A 21,446-nucleotide genomic window follows, 5' to 3' on the forward strand; every position below is an offset into this window, starting at 1 on the left:
TCAAGATATGATTTTTAAGGTGACAGTGACGCAGTTAGCCAGCTAGTCTGGAAATTTTTAAAATGGACTGTGAAAATAAGTGAATTAAGTCTGTTAACCCCTCGTGTCCGACCCCGGCAACGGTCTCGGGTACGGGGTGTTACATTTGGGGCCACTCCAGATACGCCCCTAAAAATCTCAGCTCCGTTGGCCCGAAGTCGTTCAGAAATGGACCCCCTATTCATGGGCCCGATGTTAGCTCCGGCCACCCTTTCCAAAACCCTCAACATGGCCTGAGACAGAGTGCCATCCCCTGCGGCCCGGTCATACGGCCCATTTTCATTAACCGTGGTGGACGTACCTCGCCAGCTGGCATGTGTTCAGATGACGCAGATCCAGCTTGAGTGCTACCTCGGCCTCGACCACAACCTCTTCCCCAAGTAACCCTTGTACTCATAACGATTTATCTGATTACGAATTTTATGACATTAGTTTACTGGATTCACTGTTTATTACAGAATGTCTTATGAACAGATAGAGTTTCAGAGTTATTTTCGCGCAATCACAATTTAGCTACGGTCCCAGTTTTGGAGCCCTAATACTACATTATCAATAGCACTATCTCTAAGGCTCAGTACTATCTACAGTGTTATTTCCAGTCCAGTTCCATATAAATATTTAAAGCAGAAAAAGAACACTTACAGACTTGGTGCCGGGGATTCAGTGTGCCACTTCCTTATCAGTCCATAAAAAAAACCCATGTTTTTGTTTATCAAAAATAAAAAGATTTCATTTGAAAACACTTTTATTTTAAAACTATTGATTTAACCTCGTTCAATAGAAAAACTTTGAACATCTTTGAAAAACTTATAGAAAAAACTTTTTTTTTTCTTTTTTTTTAAAAGATTTTCGGACCCGATCCACAGCCGAGTTGTTGCAACCTGGCTTTGATACCACTAAATGTAACACCCCAAACCCAGCCTAGACGTTATGACCGGATCTGATGCGCCACATCGAAGCGTTCAAAACATTCCGTATTACTTAGTTGGAAAACTTAGTTGGTGTTGTAAAAGACACTTTTAAAAGTAGGTTAAAGTGAATGGAAGCTGTGCACCAGGTAGGAAACCAGGAAGAAGAGGAGGTGAGTCTGTCAAACTGCTTAAGTACCAAGCTCCCTTCGGATCCAATCCTAGACATGCATACTGCCATTACCACACTCTAACATCTCGTATAATTTTGAGAAAACCGTTTGGTTATGTCCATCTTAAGAAAATGATTAAGGTTGAAAACGTTTTCTTAGCGGAAGTCTTACTTGTATTCGTGTTATTTTGAAATCACTTAATGTTTTTGAAAACGCGTCTTAGAGCTAATCTATTTCGTTAGTTATCATAGATCAGTTTTATCATAATAGAATTAAATAATAAAGAAACAACCCAAACCATAAAAATAATTAGCGGCCTTATTACAAAAACCCAAAACCATAAACGAAAAATATGGAAAATCTAGTTCACCAGAAGAAAACGAATTTGTAGAAAACATGTGGCCGCTCCGAATCCCGCCCAGCTCCAAGTCCACCAACTAGGGCTCACCTGCAAGGATGGAATAAAAAAAAAGGGGTGAGTTTGGGAAAACTCAGTGTATACAGAAACCCATCCAAAGCCCAAATCAGCTCGAGCCCATTGGGCCTAAGCCCTATTCAGATAACAGTACACAGTGGACCGAAGCCCTTTTCAGAATACAGTAGTAAGGCCTTAGCCCCTTTTTACATAACAGTGTGGCCCATAGGCCCAGTTTGGTAACATAAGTAACAATAGTAGTAATGAATGCAAGCCCAACTGGGGAGACTACTCAACCCACCAACCGCTACACTGCCTACGTACCAGCCCTACACTCCATGTGGGGAATATCTCAACCCACCCAGCCCTACACTCCACAGTTGCAGCAACGCTGCTCAAATATCAGTAAGTTGAGGCAAAGCCTCCAGTACGTGGATGAACCACTTTCAATACTTCCTCCATCAATACCCCAATCCCATGCAACAGATATTAATAAAGCATATCATGTACAATACAGTATTAATCAATCATGCAGTTTAGCCAATTTAAACCCTAGGGGTATTTCGGTAATTATGCTCTTTAGGGGTAATTTCGTACTTACGCAACTACACAAGCTATTTCAGTAATTTTTAGCTGTTTTATGCAATTTGGTTCCACCATCTACCTAACATGCTACCTTGCTCATCTCTTACCCATATTGGTCCGTAAGCTTATTGGGCCCAGTTTTGGCCCATCGAGGCCCTCTTTCCCCGAAGTACGTTAAGACGTCACACAAACTTACTTACCACCTTACGGTGCTAGATCTAACAATTACTCCACGTCTTGAGAGCATTCGCATACTCACAAGCCCATGAAATGCCGAAATTTCGGCATTTCGGCTTTTGCCGAATTGAACTAAGAAAGGGTGTTCGGTACACACATGATTCGCGACGACTGCTACTGAGATCTCTTCCGATGTCCTACAATTGATTAGCACAGTTCTTATTTACAAACCATAATCACTAAACCCACAACCTACTTATCCATGATCGAACCATGTCCCTAAAAGCCTTTGAAACCTTACCTTTTTGCCAAAATTGATAGCTAGCTCCGAATTCGATTGCTCCAACAACCCACGCCTTCAATCCAACACTTAAGAAGACACTAATCATTGATAGAAAATGTTAGTTAAAAACCCTTAGAGCCACATGCCCAAATCGACAGCCTCCCTAGATTTTAGGGACTTCGGCTTTTCCTAACTTTGTAAAATAGGACCAGATATGAGATGATGAACACTTACCCCTTACTCTTTTTTTGATCTCCATGCAATCTGGTGCAGATTTATCTTTCAAACGACGGTAGAACTCGACCCTCGGAGTTTTGAAGTTTCATCTATAAGCCCTCAAATCTATGGTTTTTTCGGCTTTTGGGTGATGAAGGAGACGACAATATGAAACTATAACCTGGATGTAGAATTGCCGACAGGTCTCTAGAGTTTAGAAAGAATAATCGTTGATTAATGGAAACACAATGTTAAAGGGTTTGGCTTTGAAGAAATCGATACCTGTAATGTGTGTTCAAGATTTCGGCTTTTATGGATTCGGCAAAAGTATCGATAAACAGCAGAATTGATGAATGGTTTTGAAGAAGAAAAATAGGAAAAGAAGAATAGGGGAAGTGGTAGTTTCGGCTAGAGAGGAGGAAGAGAGAAAAGAAAACCTTGTGATGTCTGAGCAGAAAAGAACGGCACCACTCAATACCCTAGGTGCCGAAATACTAACCTCATAAACCTCTGCCGATTTTTCCCCTTTCAATTCCCAAAATTCGGCCAACTCCTAACCTCTCTCCTAATCCCTTAAATCTCTCCACTTATCTCTCCTTAATCCAAGCGTTTAGACTGATTCAAACTCTCCTCTAGCAGAATCCACCTGGACTCCAACACTTACCCCTCTAGCACTTAAAAATAAATGCATCTATTTGTCAACACTGGGAATCAATCCCATGCCTTCCCCAATGCTCCACACGCCACCTTTTTAGGAGCCTAGTGGCGTCACCCTTGCCACTTTACTAAGGCTCTTTTTGTGATGCAATTGCCCATATCTCTATACAAGGGCCATCTAGCCAGAACCCCTAATTCCTAAGTCCAAAAATTCAAAATTTCAATCGGGTTTTGGCCAACACATGGGCCTTCTATAAGCCCATTTACCTACTCAAAATATTAATTTCACATCCAAATACAAAATTTTAAAATCTTTACAAAATATTGAAAACCGCGAATAAATCCAAAAATCAGGATGTTACAATGAGCCTATTTTCAGGGAAAATTAACAGCACTTGATTTGGAGTTTCTTAGATCCAGTTATAAATAATTTAGTGACTATTGCTCAGGAAGACAGCTTGTAGTGAATTTGTGATTTTGTTGCAAACATGGTTAAAACTAGTTAATGAGATGCTTTTCGAGTTCTTATGATCTTATTTGTGATTTCAATATTTGGTTTTAATTGAGTTCAGATTCAAGTGAGGTGAATTTGCTAAAAATGCATTATGATCATGGATACTTGGCCAAAATGACAATTATCTAGGATTGATTTCTTGAAAATTTGAAATAATCGATCTATAAGTAAATTAATTGTTTGCACTGCTTAAAACTTACTAAGCATTGAAGCTTACTCTGTGTTCTCTTTTCCATTTCTTATAGGTTTATACTTTAGCTCGAGTTGGAAGAGCCGGAGATATCATCACACTATTGAGTCATTATATGAGTTGAGAAGATTGTATATCATCATGGTTTAAGGCATGTATAGGATAGACTATAGGTAGAATGATATTTCGACTTTGTATACTTTATAGCCATGCGAAGATGGCTTGCTCATTTTGTTTAAAGAAGCCTTATAATTGAACTAATATGTTGAAATGTTTTAGTTATAACTTGATAGTAGTTAATTTGTTATTAGATATTCGGTTATGTTTTGATAGTGAGTCATTTTGGAAATTTATAAGAGCTCTTATGGAAAATCAATGAGATAGGTTTACATTGTTGATAATTTATGTCTGGTAAGTATCTTTGACCTTATAGAAGTTTTGTTCAGTCAAGTGATACCTCATAACCTTATTCCGGCAACGGATATGGGTTAGGAGTGTTACACTCTCCCTCTTGGTTACTTGAAGTCGGTCGAGAATCAACCGAGGCTGTCCCTTGTACGGGAGCAGGTGCTATACTCTCAACATCATCAGCTATAACTCTACCAGGATCCATTTACTATATGAAAGCACATTTTCAAATGCCAGAAGTCATCACACTATCATAGTATGTAACGCCCCAAATTTTGGGCCTAGAAGTATTAGGTCTTGAGCATGGGAACAGGTAGGAGGCTGCACATAAATGTTTTTTTGTGCAAGAAAGTGACACAACTGCATGTCTACTTCAGTGGTTAAGTGCTCTAGGGAGTGTTTGAGAAGTCTTGGGTTCAAGCCTTGGCTTGTGCAAATGTTTTGTTTTTATGTGAATGAACACTGTCTCTAGGTAGTAGGCTTTTAAATAAATGTGGGAATTTTATGACAGAAAGGGCCTGCTAGTCTAGGGGTAAGTGGTGTGTCATAGTTACTAAAGGTCTGGAGTTCGAGTTTTGCTACGCGCAAGATGGGTTTTATTTTGCTGCCAGTGCTGTGGGAGTGTTCTAGCTTGGCTGAAACTCTGAAGGGGTTCAAATTGGACGGTTGAGAGATTGGAGGAGAGATTTGAGGAGTGGATCAAGGGATTGGTGGAAAATTTGAGAGATTGGGGAGGAAAATTCGGGATTTAGATAGGAGTGGGAGAGTTAGTGTCGATTGTGAACTCTTGCTTCTCAAGAATTTGGTAGGCATTTGTCTTCTCTCCATTTTCAGTCTTGTGACGATTTTTGTTCTTTTCTTCATTTCTTGGTGGCCAAATTCTGCTAAAGGATCACTCAGGTACCTTTCATTTTTCTCTGTTTCTATTTTGTTCTTCATTATAGTGCCCTTACCGGTCGATTTTCTCTTTTTCCTGTACACCTTTAACAATCGTTCTTTCCTTTGTTCCCTTTTGTTTTTGGCTGAATACACCTTATTCCCCCTCCTTCAATTCTTTTTATGTTAATAGATTCCCTCTCTTTTCATCTGGTTACTTTAGCCAAATACTTCTCCTCTTCCTCTCTTTCAATCGGTTGTACTTTGATCGAATACTACACTTTCTCCTACCTTACTGAACCGACTCTGAACCTTATTGTTCTTTGTCAATTTTGTGGTTATTACAGCTATTTGATTTTGCATTTCGGTAAGACTAACTTTCAGTTTTGTTCAAACTGTTCTTTCGAATAATTGTTAACAGGAGGTTGGCTGAATTGCAAGTTGTAATCACAGGGCTTAAGTGGTCATTCTCTTTCGACTGTTCAGGTAAATAGGGCCTCGGTTGTTTAATCAAGGGACTTTTCAGAGGGGAGAAAGATCCTTAGTTGGCGTTAGGGTGGACGAAACTCCCCTCTTAGCTTGATTGAAGGTATGTTGTTGTGAGTTTCACGATTGAAGTAGTTTGTGTGTATGCGATTGAGTACTTGATTAAGTGAGTAATTTAGGATTTTTGTTTAAGGGTAGGGTTCAAAGGTGCAGGCAATCTTTTCTCTCGGCAAATAGAAGCAAGGTGTGTGTAAACACAACCCTGAAATCATAAATCGACAAAAATCCAAAAAGTGCGATTAGTCGACACCACACGGGCATCCGACTACCCGTATGGTGGCCCGTGTGACTAAACATGGGCAGATGGTCAACGAGGCCATCATGAGCAATTTCATGGGCCGAGGCTGTATTGGGCCAAGTTGGACCATGTGGGCCCCACAAGCTTGTTGGCCCCACACGGGTGTGTGGAAATTATTGGGCCAGGCTATGTATTACACACAACCAAGGCCAATTCTGGGCTATGTGGGCCACACAGCGTGTGGGCCCGTATGTGCCCGTAATATGGGCTTTGGGCCCATTTTTTCTATTTGACTGTTAAGGTTGCACGGGTCTTCTAAGACGACTATAGACATAGTGTTGGGTCGATAAGTTTACCTAGACCCCTTATATATGATAAAATGACTATTTTGCCCTTATATGGTAAGATTATTGTTTTGCCCCTATGGGATGTATATATATATGTACATGTGTGACCGTATTTTAGCATGTTTTTTAAACTATAATGAATACAGGTATGATTTTATGATATGACATGACATGATTGTATGATGCATTGCATGGGGATGGGTTTATTATGATTGGAGGAAGTGTACTGTACTGGCAGCTTTGCTACAAATACTGTTTAGTACCGCAACGGGTACTACTTGGAGTGTAGGGCTGGATGGGTTGATTATATCCCCACATGGAGTGTAGGGTTCGACAGAGTTGGAGTGTAGAGGCTGGATGGGTAGGACTTATATACTGTTTAAGCTATTACTACACTGATTATTGTTACTGTAATGGGCCAAGGCCCAAACACATGACTGTTTCTATATTGAGATGGGCTAAGGCCCAAACTAATATTGTCATTGCTACTAAAAAGGGCTTAGGCCCGGATTGTGCTTGTTTTCTGATTGTTTGCTTATATAGGATTACACACTGAGTTTTTGTAAACTCACCCTTCTGTTCAACTGCACAGGTAATCCCCGACATAGGCGGATCGGTGCAATGGTGGACTCAGCGGAGGCCACACGATCCATCAAATTTTAAATAATATTTTATGATTTCTTTTTAATTTTTGGGGTATTTTACTGTAATAATGGCCTTTTTAGATTTTTACTTTAATTTTGGGATTTTTAATTTGTTTTGGTTTATAACTGCCAGCAGTAGGAAAGAACGCAAGTTTTCAAAAAGATAAATGTTTTATCAAAGATACCACGATTACGCAACCTATTTTAAGAGCTTTATCAATAAATGACTTTTTAAAAATTAATAATGTTTTAATATGAACAACTTTTTGTCAACGACTCACATTTTGAAAATGAACGACACGTCTTAGAATCATCATTAAGATCACACAAAGAGGTTACAAGCAAAAAGGTTTTCATCGATATCACACTTTACGAAAAACACTTCAATGTGACATCGCCAGATTCGGTCATAACGTCTAGGCTGGGTTTGGAGTGTTACACATTACATAATATGGCATGTATAGCTAGACTCACACGCACTATGTTAGTCCCAGAACCGACTAAATCGTAGCTTTGATACCAATCAAATGTAACACCCCTAACCCGTATCCATCGTCAGATTAGGGTTACGAGGCATTACCGAACAATTCACAACTTAAGAGAGTCATTCATTACTATTAATGATTAAGGTAATATAAACTCAATTGTACGAATCATTTGTACATCTCCTTTATAACATTCAAATAATCAAATTATACCATAGATATTTCCATGAAAAATTCCATGTACAAACATTAAGACTTTCCAACACATATATCGAATACATGCTAATGTATCTATTTAATTTAACAAATATCAAACATACCATTTAAATAACTTTACATGTACGCATGTTAAAAATCAAACATACCATTACACACCAATTAATGTTGAAACACATATGCAGCCTTAATACCATTACTATATGGCCGAACGTAACTTTAATGTGATATATGTAATGCATATTTTAGCATACCACTATGCACCATTAAATGAGCACAAACTACAACCCAAAGTACATCCTATTCACAAACTAATTATCATACATAATTAACACTCACATAACCAAGTACACATGCTCATACCATTGATGAATACACTTATTTTAATTATAACTATCTGATTATAAGCATTAACTTAACATTTCTCTTCACTATTCAAATGGTCATAATTTTCAATCATTAAATACATATACACTAGAATCACACTAATCCATCACATAAAATATGCCATAAAAACACTTCTAAAATAATTTAGTAACATAGCCGATTATACATTATGCTTAGCATTACCTCCTTACCGAATCATACATTCCAATTAAGAAAATTTTAAGCCACAACAGAAATATATATATACCTATCCATCAACCATGTTTACCCCGTTTGAACTAAATTATAAAATTCAACTAAAGCAAAACATATCAATTTGACAAGCTTACCATAATAAATGATCATAAGCCATACATATCATTACTTTAAACCATAAACATATACCAAGAACAACATATATATATATGACATGCATTTTACTTAACCAATATATTACATATTATAAATCAATAAGCATCCATCATTTACCCTATTACCGAAACACATGACCAAGCACCACAACATATATATACTAATGTTGAATCTTCAATCAAATACATTCATTACCTAAATTCATCATTTAGCCAAATATACTCATCAATCAAATTAAACCTTTACTATTAAATACAAGACATAACTGAGTCATTTTAACCAAAAGTAACATACCAAGCATAATTCATACTTATGTATATACCATGGCCGATTCAATCAAACCACATCCAAATTCACCAACCATCATCAATACATATAACACATATAAACTTGACTAAAGTTTCATATACTCTTATAGCATATTAGCCATTTTCGCATGGCTTAATATATACACAACTTCAAACTTAACCAAATATAGCCTAGCTTATACATGCCATAATATCAAGTTTAAACTTATAATGTACCAAATACAGTCAATAGTGTGATAGACTTTGCTAACGATACCTGAGCTCGTATCTAGACTCCAAAATCTATAAAACAGAGGCAAACATAAACACACACAGTAAGCTATTATAGCTTAGTAAGTCATAAGCAAATAAATAATTCAATGTTAATATCAACTTAACTTAACCAAACTAATATATGCTATCATAATCACATTTATTTTCAAGATCAAGATTTCATATATAACATATACTTTCATATACAATCTATACCTTGGCCGAATATACATGTTTCTATTATCAGGGTAACATTCAATTTCAAAACCATAGTACCATTATATAACCGAATATCCATAAACTCATATACATAAATTCATGAATCATTTCATAAATATTCACATTATATAATCAAAAGGCCGAATATACTTTCCATATGATCATACATTTTTCATTTATATCATACATGATTTGCAACACATATCAAGTAAACTACTTATGTAACAGCCCGATTTTGGGGCTACTTGGAATATCTTGGGACCACAAATCCAAAGTAATAGAAATTATTTTATTATTGATATAGGGTCATAGCATGTTTATATTAGTGCATGAAAATTTTGGTGAGCTAATTTTAACGTTTGTGAGCTCAATTGCGAAAAATGACTAAATCGCATAAAGTGAAAAAGTCCTAATCTGATAGCTAAAGGTGTTATTTTATTAAAGAACCTAATTTGGGGGATTTTAAAAGGCAATTAGACACTTTTAAAGGGGCATACCAAGCCATAGAGTCAAAAAGGATTCAAAATTTTTAAATTTGGTGGGTTAGATGGTTAATTTTGACTAAAATAGATATAGATAAAAGAAGGATGATATCATCCCTTTTCATCTTCTTCCTCCACTGAAATTTTCAGCAAAGAATGGGGTTTTAAGAGCTTGAAATTTTAGCAACTTTAAGCCTTCACAAGTAAGTGATCCTAATGGCTTTTCTTAAATATTTTTGTACTTTTGAGACCCTTGAAGCATGAGCTTTCAAATGAGGGTACTATTTTTCAAAATGATTAAGAGTCTAAGGTTTTGCCATGAAAGGATTTTTGATGTTTCCTGAGTTTTTGTGGAAGAAAATGAGTCTTGGGTGTCTTATAAACAACTTTTGTGAAAGGTGTTAGCATGAAAACACCTAAAAGGATTAATGTACATAAGTTGTAAAATAGATAATAAATGTGTGAAATAGTGGGAATGTGGAGTTGCTATAAGAGTCGAAGAGGTTTGGTTAGTCTTGAGAAATAAAGAAATTCGATAAAAATCAATTTTTGAGCCTAAGGGTAAAATGGTCATTTTGTCAAGGTCTAGGGGCAAAATGGTTATTTTACCAAAGAAGTGAATTTTCGATTGACTAACTTTATTGAGTGATTAAATAAGTGTATTTTTCTATTATAGATAAGAAATACCGAATCCAAACCTAGACCAAGGGAAAGCCAAGCAAATCGACAAAATCTACTAGTAACTATATTTTGTGATCCGAGGTAAGTTATATGTAAATAATACAACTACATTGATAGTATATATGTTTGAATTGTATCGAAATTATTATAGTGTAAATTGCTTAACTTGTGGAAATGAGAAAATGTGATGAGAATTGAGATAGTAAAATTCCCGTTGGAACCTTAGGGAAATAAATCGGATATACATGCCATGACAATGTGGTCATTTGTGCGAGCTAGTGTAAGACCATGTCTGGGACATGCATCGGCTATGAGATGATAGTCAGTGTAAGGCTTGTCTGGGACATAGATTCGACATGAGATATAGTCAGTGTAAGACTGTGTCTGGGACACGCATCGGCACCTAACTCCACGTTTGAGTCTATAGTATATCTGATAGCATTCCGAATGGTTCAATGGTGGACGTTCTGTTTTTCAGTTGAGAGTGAGCCTGTGACTATGGGCCAAGGCAGAGGGGCCAAAGAAGCCTATCTCTAAATGATGGATGCTTGGTACACAGAGTTCGTTCGTGTGAACCCGAACACTCCACCTCCCCGCCTCCTCCGATTCCTCAGTATGCTCCAGTAGCTCTGTAAGGTGCAAACATAATTAGGAGAGAGAAGCCTCTGATAGATAAGATCTAGAAACAAGGGGTAGAAGAATTCCAGGAAAATCTCAATGATGACCAGGAGAAAGCAGAGTTTTGGTTAGAGAATACCACCAGGGTATTCGACGAATTTCATGCGTGCCTGAGGAGTGCGTGAAATGTGCTGTGTCGTTCTTGTGAGATTCGACTTACCAGCAGTGGAACACACTCGTGTCTGTGGTACTGAGAGAGAGAATAATATGGGAATTTTTCCAAGAAGAGTTCTGAAAGAATTATATTAGACAGAGGTTCATAGACCAGAAAAAGAAGGAATTCCTAGAGTTGAAGGAAGGAAGTAGGACAATGATAGAGTACGAACGAGAGTTTGTGAAACTCAGCAAGTATGCGCGAGAGTACATGTCCTCAAAAGCTGCCATGTGTAAGAGGTTCGAGGATGGCATCCGAGTATTTGTTCGTATTTTAGAGATAAGAGAGTTTGTAGTACTAGTCGTGAGAGCATGCAATGCAGAAGAGCTAGTAAAAGAAAGGAGGAGCGACTATTGAGTCATGGGATTCAAAGAAGAGATAGATGGGGAAATTACATAAGTCCTCGTCTAAAAGATCAAGAGAGTTTGCTACCCGATCGAATGTTTCAGTGGGGTTTTTGAATAGAAATAAGAACTGACAGAACGTAACTTCTAGAGCTCAGACCACTTCTGTTGCGAGCGTCAGTACTACTCGACCAATTAGGCCAGAATGTTCAAAATCTGGTAGATGCCATTCCAGTGAGTGCTGAGGTAAAGAAAGGGGGTGTTTTAAATGTGGGTCACTGGACCATTTCATCCGAGACTATCCTGATGTAGAAGAAGCAGAGAAAAGCAAGAAGTGAAGGCAAGTAGTTCTCCATTGAGGGGTAGATCGCAAAAGAACCCTTGAAGTGGAACTTTTAGCAGAGGTGTTGTAGTGAGGTCTGAGGGCAGAGCGCTTGCAAGGACTTACGCCATTCGTACCCGTGAAGAGGTAGAGTTTCCCGATATGATTACAGGCACCTTTTCTATCCATGAAATATCTGTTGTTGCTTTAATTGACGCGGGGCCGACCCACTCTTATATTTGTATGGTATTGATACCTCGTATGAACATGTTGTAGAGCCTACAAAATTTGTTATAAAAGTGTCTAACCCCTTAGGTAAACATGTGCTTGTAGACCATGTGTGTAGAAATTGTCCTTCGACAATTACAGATCATTGTTTTCCGGCTAACTTAATGTTATTGCCGTTTAATAAATTTGATGTAATCCTTGGGATGGATTGGTTGACTTCTCATAGTGTTGTAGTGGATTGTGGGAGAAATGTTATCAAACTGAAATGTAATGACAAGAATATCCTTCGGGTTGGACCAGATGAATCGGATAATTTGCCTAAAATAGTATCGTCTTTGACTGCTGAGAAATACTTGAGAAAAGGATATGAGGCTTACCTAGCTTTTGTGTTGAATACCTAAGTGTTTGAGTCGAAGATTGAATCAGTACTAGTGGTTTGTGAGTTTATAGATGTGTTCTCGAAAAAGTTACCTGGATTACCACCTGCTAAATAATTTGAATTTTGTATCGACTTGGTCTTTGGGACGGCACCTATCTCGATCATTTCGTATAGAATGGCCCCAACAGAGTTGAAAGAGTTGAAAGTACAGCTGCAAGAGTTAATGGATAAAGGTTTTGCAAGACCTAATTATTCATCGTGAGGTGCTCTAATACTTTTTTTGTGAAAAAGAAAAATGGGTCGATGAGGTTATGTATCGACTATAGACAGCTCAACAAGGTAACAGTGAAGAACAAGTATCCTTTGCTAAGGATAGATGATTTATTCGACCAGTTAAAGGGAGCCACGGTGTTCTACAAGATAGACTTGAGGTCTGGTTATTATCAGTTGAGAGTTAAAGAGCAAGATGTACAGAAGACTACTTTTCAGACGAGATACGGACATTATGTGTTCCTCGTCATGCCATTTGGCTTGACTAATGCCCCGACAGTGTTTATGGATTTGATGAATCTCATTTTTTAGCTGTATTTAGATAAGTTCGTAGTGGTCTTCATTAATGACATACTGTGTAACACCCCAAACCCGACCCAGATGTTATGGCCGAATCTGATGTGTCACATTGAAGTGTTTTAACAAAAACTGTGTTTTCTTTGAAAACCCTTCTTAAAATAAAAGAAACCTTTATTAACTAAAAAAAATCTTTCAGTTATGAAAGCCTTGTTTAAAACATTTGATTTTTTTAAAAACTTAGTTGCGGAAACATAAAAAACATACTATAATTTAAGAAATCCATGTTCAACTTCTCGTAATTACAATGAAAATAATAATAATAATGCAAGTAATAATAACATAATGAAAACCTTATTACAATATGGTCTGAACACACTTAAAAAGAAATAAAAACTTAAATGCTTAAAAAAAAAAGCAAGTCCAAATTATCTTGTTAGTCGACCACCTAGAGTCCCTCAAACATCGAACCTTCTACTGAGCATCACCTGAAAATAAAATAAAAAAGGGGGTGAGTTTTCGCAAACTCAGTGTGTACAACCCTTGATGAAAAACAAGCATTCAAAGAGAAATCGGAAAACATGCAATACAATCCCATCCAAATTACCCATCTGCTACACAGCAGCTCCGTCCCCCGCCACACCATGTGGGGATATAAATATCGACGCACCCAGCCTACATACCAATGGTAGCCCTATTGCGGAACTACCTTCATTTACATATTGGGCTTTAAAAGCCGTCAGTAGATCCACTATTGTCAGGCAACCATGCGATCCTCATATACTTCCTCCGTTCCATAGTTCCCACCCCATATGCAACCTAAGCAGAACATCATATGTATGCATGTCACATCCATAAAACTTACATTCAACGCCTAGGGGTATTTTGGTCATTTTCGCCTTTAGGGGCATTTCAGTAATTTTCTCTTAAGTATGGTTTTCACTTACCTTGACCCGTTAACAAGTCCTGTGAGCTAAGATGAACGAATACTATGCACCAGGTAGGATTCCAGAGAAGAGGAGGTGGGTCATTAAAACCGCTTAAGTACCAAGCTCTCCCTAGATCCAGTCCTAGACATGCATATACCCGTTGCCACACTTTAACCCTTTGACTAATCCACGATCGCAATATATTAATTAAGTCTTATGTAGTTATTATATCTAGGACCAAAACCCCTTACAAAGCCCAAACAAATTCACATACATGCATCTGGGCCATTAAGCCCAACCATATTCATATGGCCCATTAGGCCCAAACCACCTTTATATGGCCCATTAGGCCCAAATCACATTTATATGGCCCGTTAGGCCTAGTCACATTCATATTCATGCTCACATACAAATTCCTATCACATAGCATCAATATTCAATTTTTGCCTATTATAGGCCCAACAGCCCATCGGACCCATTTAGCCCATTCTAGCCTGTATGGCCAAATCACAACCCAAGTCCACGGAATCACCCATGGGTCTCAAGAAACCTAATGATCTCCCCCTTATGAGTGTTCGCGCACACACAAGACTACCGTAGCCAAACTTTCAGCTTTTCGGCATTTCAGCATTTTGGCTTTTGCCGATTTATAGTGTGTGTGCAGTGTATGTACACACCTGGTAAGCAAGCGTGCTGTGATTCCTTTATTCACCAACCTACAAATGATATCACCCTTTCATTAATCACATGCTTAATACATATCCTTACTAAAACCGAAACCTCACCTTAACCTTACCTTACGCAATCAGCCCTTTCTTAAATCACTAACCACGATCAACTCCTAGATCTGCACCAATCTTAACTATTAAAACTAGAATAATAGGTGAATCGTATCCAACACAAGTCCCCTTACCGTAACTATGAACATTCGGTCACCTTAGAAAATGAGAGTGTAATACTTACCAAAATCGCAAACACCTAAAGAGTAATTCGGCAGAGAGCTAAGATCCGAGATGCGATACTAATTCCCCACCAAAGTTGATTAGAAAGAGTGAGGGACAATAATCGATACCTAGCAAAGAAAATCGATTGGAAGAGCAACACTTACACTAGATTCGGTCAAAGAGTATTCAGCCCTTGGGAGATTTGACTTTTTGACTTTTCAAACTTAGTTTGGTGAATAAGGATTATTTGGTACAGATTAAAGAAGAAGAGTAGAAGAAGAAATCGGCTAAGTGAAACAAAGAAAATTGTATAGAGAAGAATAGAAATTGGCAGGAAGAAAAGAAAGAAAAACAAAAAGGTTTTCAGCTTTTCAGATCTTGAAAAGAAAAGGGTTTTCAGCTTTTGGAGAAAGGGGTTTCTGGCAACAAGGTGAAGAAGAATTTTCATAGTAGCCTGGCAACCCTGTATTTGGCCCCTATTTATAGCCCTTATAGCTGAATTTTCCATGCCCAATTCCCAATTCGGCTCCATCACTTCTCCCTTCTCATCTCTTCGTTTTTCTCCCTGATAATGCCTTGATATTTTCCTTAATTTTCTCTCCTGAACACTTCCCTTGGAGTCCACTTTCATGCCACTTCCATCTTTTTAGATAAACTTCTAAAAATACTAAGCTAGGATTCGAACCTTGGATCTCCTTGCTAGCGACTAACACTACCTCCCTACTCCATAAGTGGCGTCACTTAGCCACTCCTCCACAAGGCTTTTTGATGCTATTTTCCTCTATTTTTATTTAAAAGCCCACCTACTTGCCAACCCTAATTCTTTTAATAATTAAATTAAAATTCCTCCACCACAAAACTCGAACCTAGAACTTCTCTAACATACCTAGACACTTTAAATTCCTTAAACCCTTAAAGCCAACATGTCATTTGTCATTTTCTTGCTCACTTAAAAATTTTATGAGACCCATAGCCCAAAGCCCAATAAATGTAGGCCCAAAATTCGGGGCGTTACATGCTGATTTAGTCGCGTGATGAGGATGAACACATGGAGCATTTGAGAACTATGTTACAAACCTTGAGAGACAAGAAATTGTACACCAAGTTCAGTAAGAGTGAATTTTGGTTTAAAGAGGTCGGATATCTAGGACACATTGTGTCAGGTGATGGGATTAGATTTGACCCAAGCAAGATTTCGGCTATTATTGAGTGGAAACTGCCGAGGAATGTGACTGAGGTTCGAAGCTTTTTGGGCTTGGTTGGGTACTATAAAAGGTTTATTCAAGGGTTTTCTATGATTGCTACTCCAATGACGAGGCTATTGCAAAAAGATGTTATGTTTGAATGGGCAGAAAAGTGCCAACAGAGTTTCAAAAAATTAAAGGCTTTATTAACCGAAGCCTCAGTTTGAGTGTAACCTGAGTCGGGTAAGGAGTTTGTGATACATAGCGACGCCTCCTTGAATGGCTTAGGGTGTGTGCTTATGCAAGAAGGCAAAGTTATAGCCTATGCCTCAAGACAACTTAAGCCACACGAGAGAAGACCCATGACTTGGAACTAGCAGCTATAGTGTTCGCATTAAAGATTTGGAGACACCATTTGTATGGTGAGAAATGCCAAGTATTCACCTATCATAAGATTTTTAAGTACTTGATGACTCAAAAGGAGTTGAACCTACTGCAATGAAGATGGTTAGAGCTATTAAAAGATTATGAGTTGATTATCGACTACCACCCGGGAAAGGCAAACGTGCTTGCTGATACTTTGAGTAGAAAATTATTATTTGTGTTGAAAGCATTGAGTGCCAATTTGGAACTTTTGATAATGGTTCGGTTCTAGCCGAGTCGAGAGCTAGACCGATGTTTCTGCAAGAAATCTGTGAAGCTTAGAATGTGACAAAGATTTGCAGTTTAAGAGAACACAGTATGAGTCAGAGATTAAATCAGATTTTCAGATTGGCATCGATGGATGTCTAATGTTCAAAGATAGAGTTTGTGTACCCAAAGATAATGAGCTTATTCAAAAGATTCTTTGAGAAGCACATAGTGATTGTTTGTCCGTCCACTCGGGTAGTGTGAAAATGTGCAATGACTTAAGGAAAATGTACTGGTGGTCAGGAATGAAAAGAGACATTTTAGAGTTCGTTTCCAAGTGTCTAGCATGTCAACAAGTGAAGGCTGAACATCAGGTACCTTCGGGTCTACTTCAGCCTATCACGATCCCTGAGTGGAAGTGGGATCGGATTACCATAGATTTCGTGACGGGTTTCCATTAACGCTGAAGAAAAAGGATGTTGTTTGGGTTATTGTGGATAGGCGAACAAAGTCGGCACATTTCATACCGGTGCGTACTAATTACTCCCTTTAGATATTGGTTGACTTGTATATTTTTGAGATTATGAGACTACACAGGGTACCTTTGTCGATTGTTTCGGATAGGGATCTGAGATTGACCTCGAGATTTTGGAAAAAGTTACAAGAGGCATTGGGAATAAAGTTGAGCTTTAGCATGGCATTTCACCCGCAATCTGATGGTCAGTTGGAAAGAGTGATTCAAATTTTAGAAGATATGTTGCGGTGTTGTATTCTCAAATTTGAAGATAGTTGGAAAAAGTACTTGCCATTGGTTGAATTTGCTTATAACAACAGTTATCAAGCAAGTTTGAAGATGGCGCCTTATGAAGATTTGTATGGGCGAAAGTGTCGAATTCTCTTATATTGGACCGAGCTTAGAGAGAGTCGGATTCACGGGGTCGATTTAATCAAAGAGACTGAAGAGAAAGTTAAAATGATTCATGATTGCTTGAAGACCACCTCAGGTAGACAGAAATCCTATGCGGATTTGAAACGGAAGGAGATCGAATTTCAAGTCAGTGATCGAGTATTATTGAAAGTATCCCCATGGAGGAAAGTTCTCAGATTTGGTAGAAGAGGCAAGTTGAGTCCTCGTTTCATAGGACCCTATGAGGTTACCGAAAAAGTAGGACCAGATGCCTATCGATTGACTTTGCCACCAGAATTGGAAAAGATTCACGATGTGTTTCATGTGTCCATGCTACGTCGATATAGATCAGACCCTTCGCATGTGATCACGCCATCAGAGGTTGAGATTCATCTGGACAAGACTTACGGCGAAGAGCCGGTCAAGATATTGACTCATGAAGTCAAACAGTTGAGGAATAAGAGTATAGCACTTGTGAAAGTTTTGTGGCATATAAATGGAGTAGAGGAAGCCACATGGGAACCTGAGGAAACTATGAGAGATCAGTACCTGAACTTATTTGCCGGTAAGATTTTCGAGGATGAAAATCCCTAAGGGAGGAGAAATTTAATAGCTCGATCTTGGGGCTAGTCAGAATAGTTGTTTCAAGACCACAAATCCAAAGTCAGAGAAATTATTTTACTATTGATATAGGGTCATAGCATGTTTATATTAGTGCATGAAAAATTTGGTAAGCTCATTTTAACGTTTGTGAGCCCAATTACGAAAAAGGACTAAATAGCATAAAGTGAAAAAGTTCTAATTTGATAGGTAAAGGTGTTATTTTATTAGAGAATCAAATTTGGGGGATTTTAAGGGGCAATTAGACCATTTTAAAGGAGCATAGTCGGCCATAGAGTCAAAGAGGAGACAAAATTTTTAAATTTGTGGGTTAGGTGGCTTATTTTGACTAAAATAGAAATAGATAAAAGAAGGATGATATCATCCCTTTTAATCTTCTTCCTCCACCAAAATTTTCAGCAAAGAATGGGGTTTTAAGAGCTTGAAATTTCAGCAACTTTAAGCCTTCACAAGTAAATGATCCTAATGGCTTTTCTTAAATATTTTTGTACTTTTGAGACCCTTGAAGCATGAGCTTTCAAATGAGGGTACTATTTTGCAAAATGATTAAGAGTCTATGGTTTTCCCATGAAAGGATTTGTAATGTTTTCTGAGTTTTTATGGAAGAAAATGAGTCTTGGGTGTCTTCTAATCAACTTTTGTGAAAGGTGTCAGCATGAAAACACCTAAAAGGACTAATGTGCATAAGTTGTAAAATAGATAATAAATGTGTGAAATAGTGGGAATTTGGAGTTTCTATACGAGTCAAAGAGGTTCGGTTACTCTTGAGAAATAAAGAAATTTGATAAAAATCAATTTTTGAGCCTAAGGGTAAAATGGTCATTTTGTCAAGGTTTAGAGGCAAAATGGTTATTTTACCAAAGAAGTGAATTTTTGATTGCCTAACTTTATTGAGTGATTAAATAAGTGTATTTTTCTATTATAGATAAAAAAGTACCGAATCCGAACCTAGACCAAGGGAAAGCCAAGCAAATCGACTAAACCGACTAATAACCACATTTTGTGATCCGAGGTAAGTTGTATGTAAACAGTACAACTACATTGATACTATATGTGTTTGAATTGTATCAAATTATTATAGCATAAATTGCTTGACTTATGGAAATGAGAAAATGTGATGAGAATAGAGATAGTAAAATTCCCGTTGGAACCTTAGGTAAATAAATCGGATATACATGCCATGAAGATGGGGTCATTTGTGAGAGCTAGTGTAAGACGATGTCTGAGAGATGGCATCGGCATTGAGACGAGTGCTAGTGTAAGACATGTCTGGGACTGGCATCAGCCTCGAGACATAAACTAGTGTAAGACATGTCTGGGACATGCGTTGGCTATGAGATGATAGTCAATGTAAGACCTGTCTGGGACATGGCTTCAACTTGAGATATAAGCCAGTGTAAGACCGTGTCTGGGACATGGCATCGGCACCTTACTCCACGTTTGAGGCTATACTATATCCGATAGCATTCCGAATGGTTCAACGATGGAAGTTCTAATTTCTAGTTAATAAGGAAAGTATAACCGTGTTTTGAGTGATACAGGTACCTATTTGGTATGTATAAAATGTGAGCCACATTATATGCTATATGGTGTGTATTGAGTATTGATGAGTAAGTTTTGCTTATGCCCACTTGTGTATTATAACACTTGTTGGTGAATGGCAAAGTATAGTTGTATAATTATTTATATGCAACTTACTAAGCTTTATGCTTACTCCCTCTCCTTTCCTTTTTCTTATAGTGCCGTCTATCTAGCTCCTGAATCAACAGAAGTCAGAGATATCGATCACACTATCAATCGAAGCATTCAGTATAGTTTGATTTATATTTTTGAATATGGCATGTATCGGGAACTAGACTTGAGTTTTGTGTTGTTATTAATTTGGCCAAAGGTGTTGGCTTGGGACAAATTCCTCATTTTGTATTAAGCCTTGAATGATGGCTAACATTCATTTTGAATTTATAAAAGATGCATTATCATGGTTGAATGAATGTCTATTGTGACTGATTTGGTTATAAGAATTATGCTTGTTTTGGTATTGGTTGGTATTTGTATAGAACTACATATGTAAGGGTGGCAATGGGGTTTGGTAAATAGCCTTATATTGTCCACACGGGTAGGCACACGGGCGTGTGTCTAGGCCGTGTGTGACACACGGTCTACCCCATGGGCATGTAGTCCGACTATGTGTCTCCTACACGTCAAAGTTTTAAGTCAGTATGCATGATAATAAACACACGGGCAGAGACACGGCCATGTGTCTCAGCCATGTGAAGGGCACGGCCTAGCACACAGGCATGTGCCTTGGCCGTGTGACATTTTGGGGTTGCTGACGTTAGAAAAGAATGTCCATGTTTTTGTATACGAGCTAGGAAACGGGCGTGTCATGGCCGTGTGAAGGACACGGGCCAAGGACACGAGCGTGTGCCAGGCCGTGTGAAAACCCTTGTAGGTGTGCATTTGAAATAAATTCCACATGAGTGGAGGACACGAGCGTGTCCTTATATTGCTTAGGCCGTGTGAGCCACAGAGGCCATCAACATGACCATGTTGAATTGGCCACATAGGTGTGTACCCCTTTCACATGGGCATGTGCCCCTATGTCAAGTGACATTTTTCTATAGATGGTAAAAGTACTCGAGTTGATTCCGAGTGATTTACGATGTGTGTTTTGGGCCTCGAAGGCCCATATTATGATTATGTTGATAAGTTTGGGAGAGTATTAAATTTTTCCAAGTCTTGGAGACCTGAAAATGGTTGTAAGCACGAGTTCAAGTTAGGTAACACCTCGTATTCTGCCCCGACATAGGATATGGGTATGGGGTGTTACAACTTACCTTATTTCAAATAGGTAAGAAGTTATCACATACCTGATCACTTTAGCTCGTTTTACACTTTCAATCACAATTATCTTTGCTCGTTGAACCATTCGGAATTGAATAGGATACTCGAATAATCACAC

Source organism: Gossypium hirsutum, chromosome A06 (assembly GCF_007990345.1).
Source record: "Gossypium hirsutum isolate 1008001.06 chromosome A06, Gossypium_hirsutum_v2.1, whole genome shotgun sequence".
NCBI classification, from domain to species: Eukaryota; Viridiplantae; Streptophyta; class Magnoliopsida; order Malvales; family Malvaceae; genus Gossypium; species Gossypium hirsutum.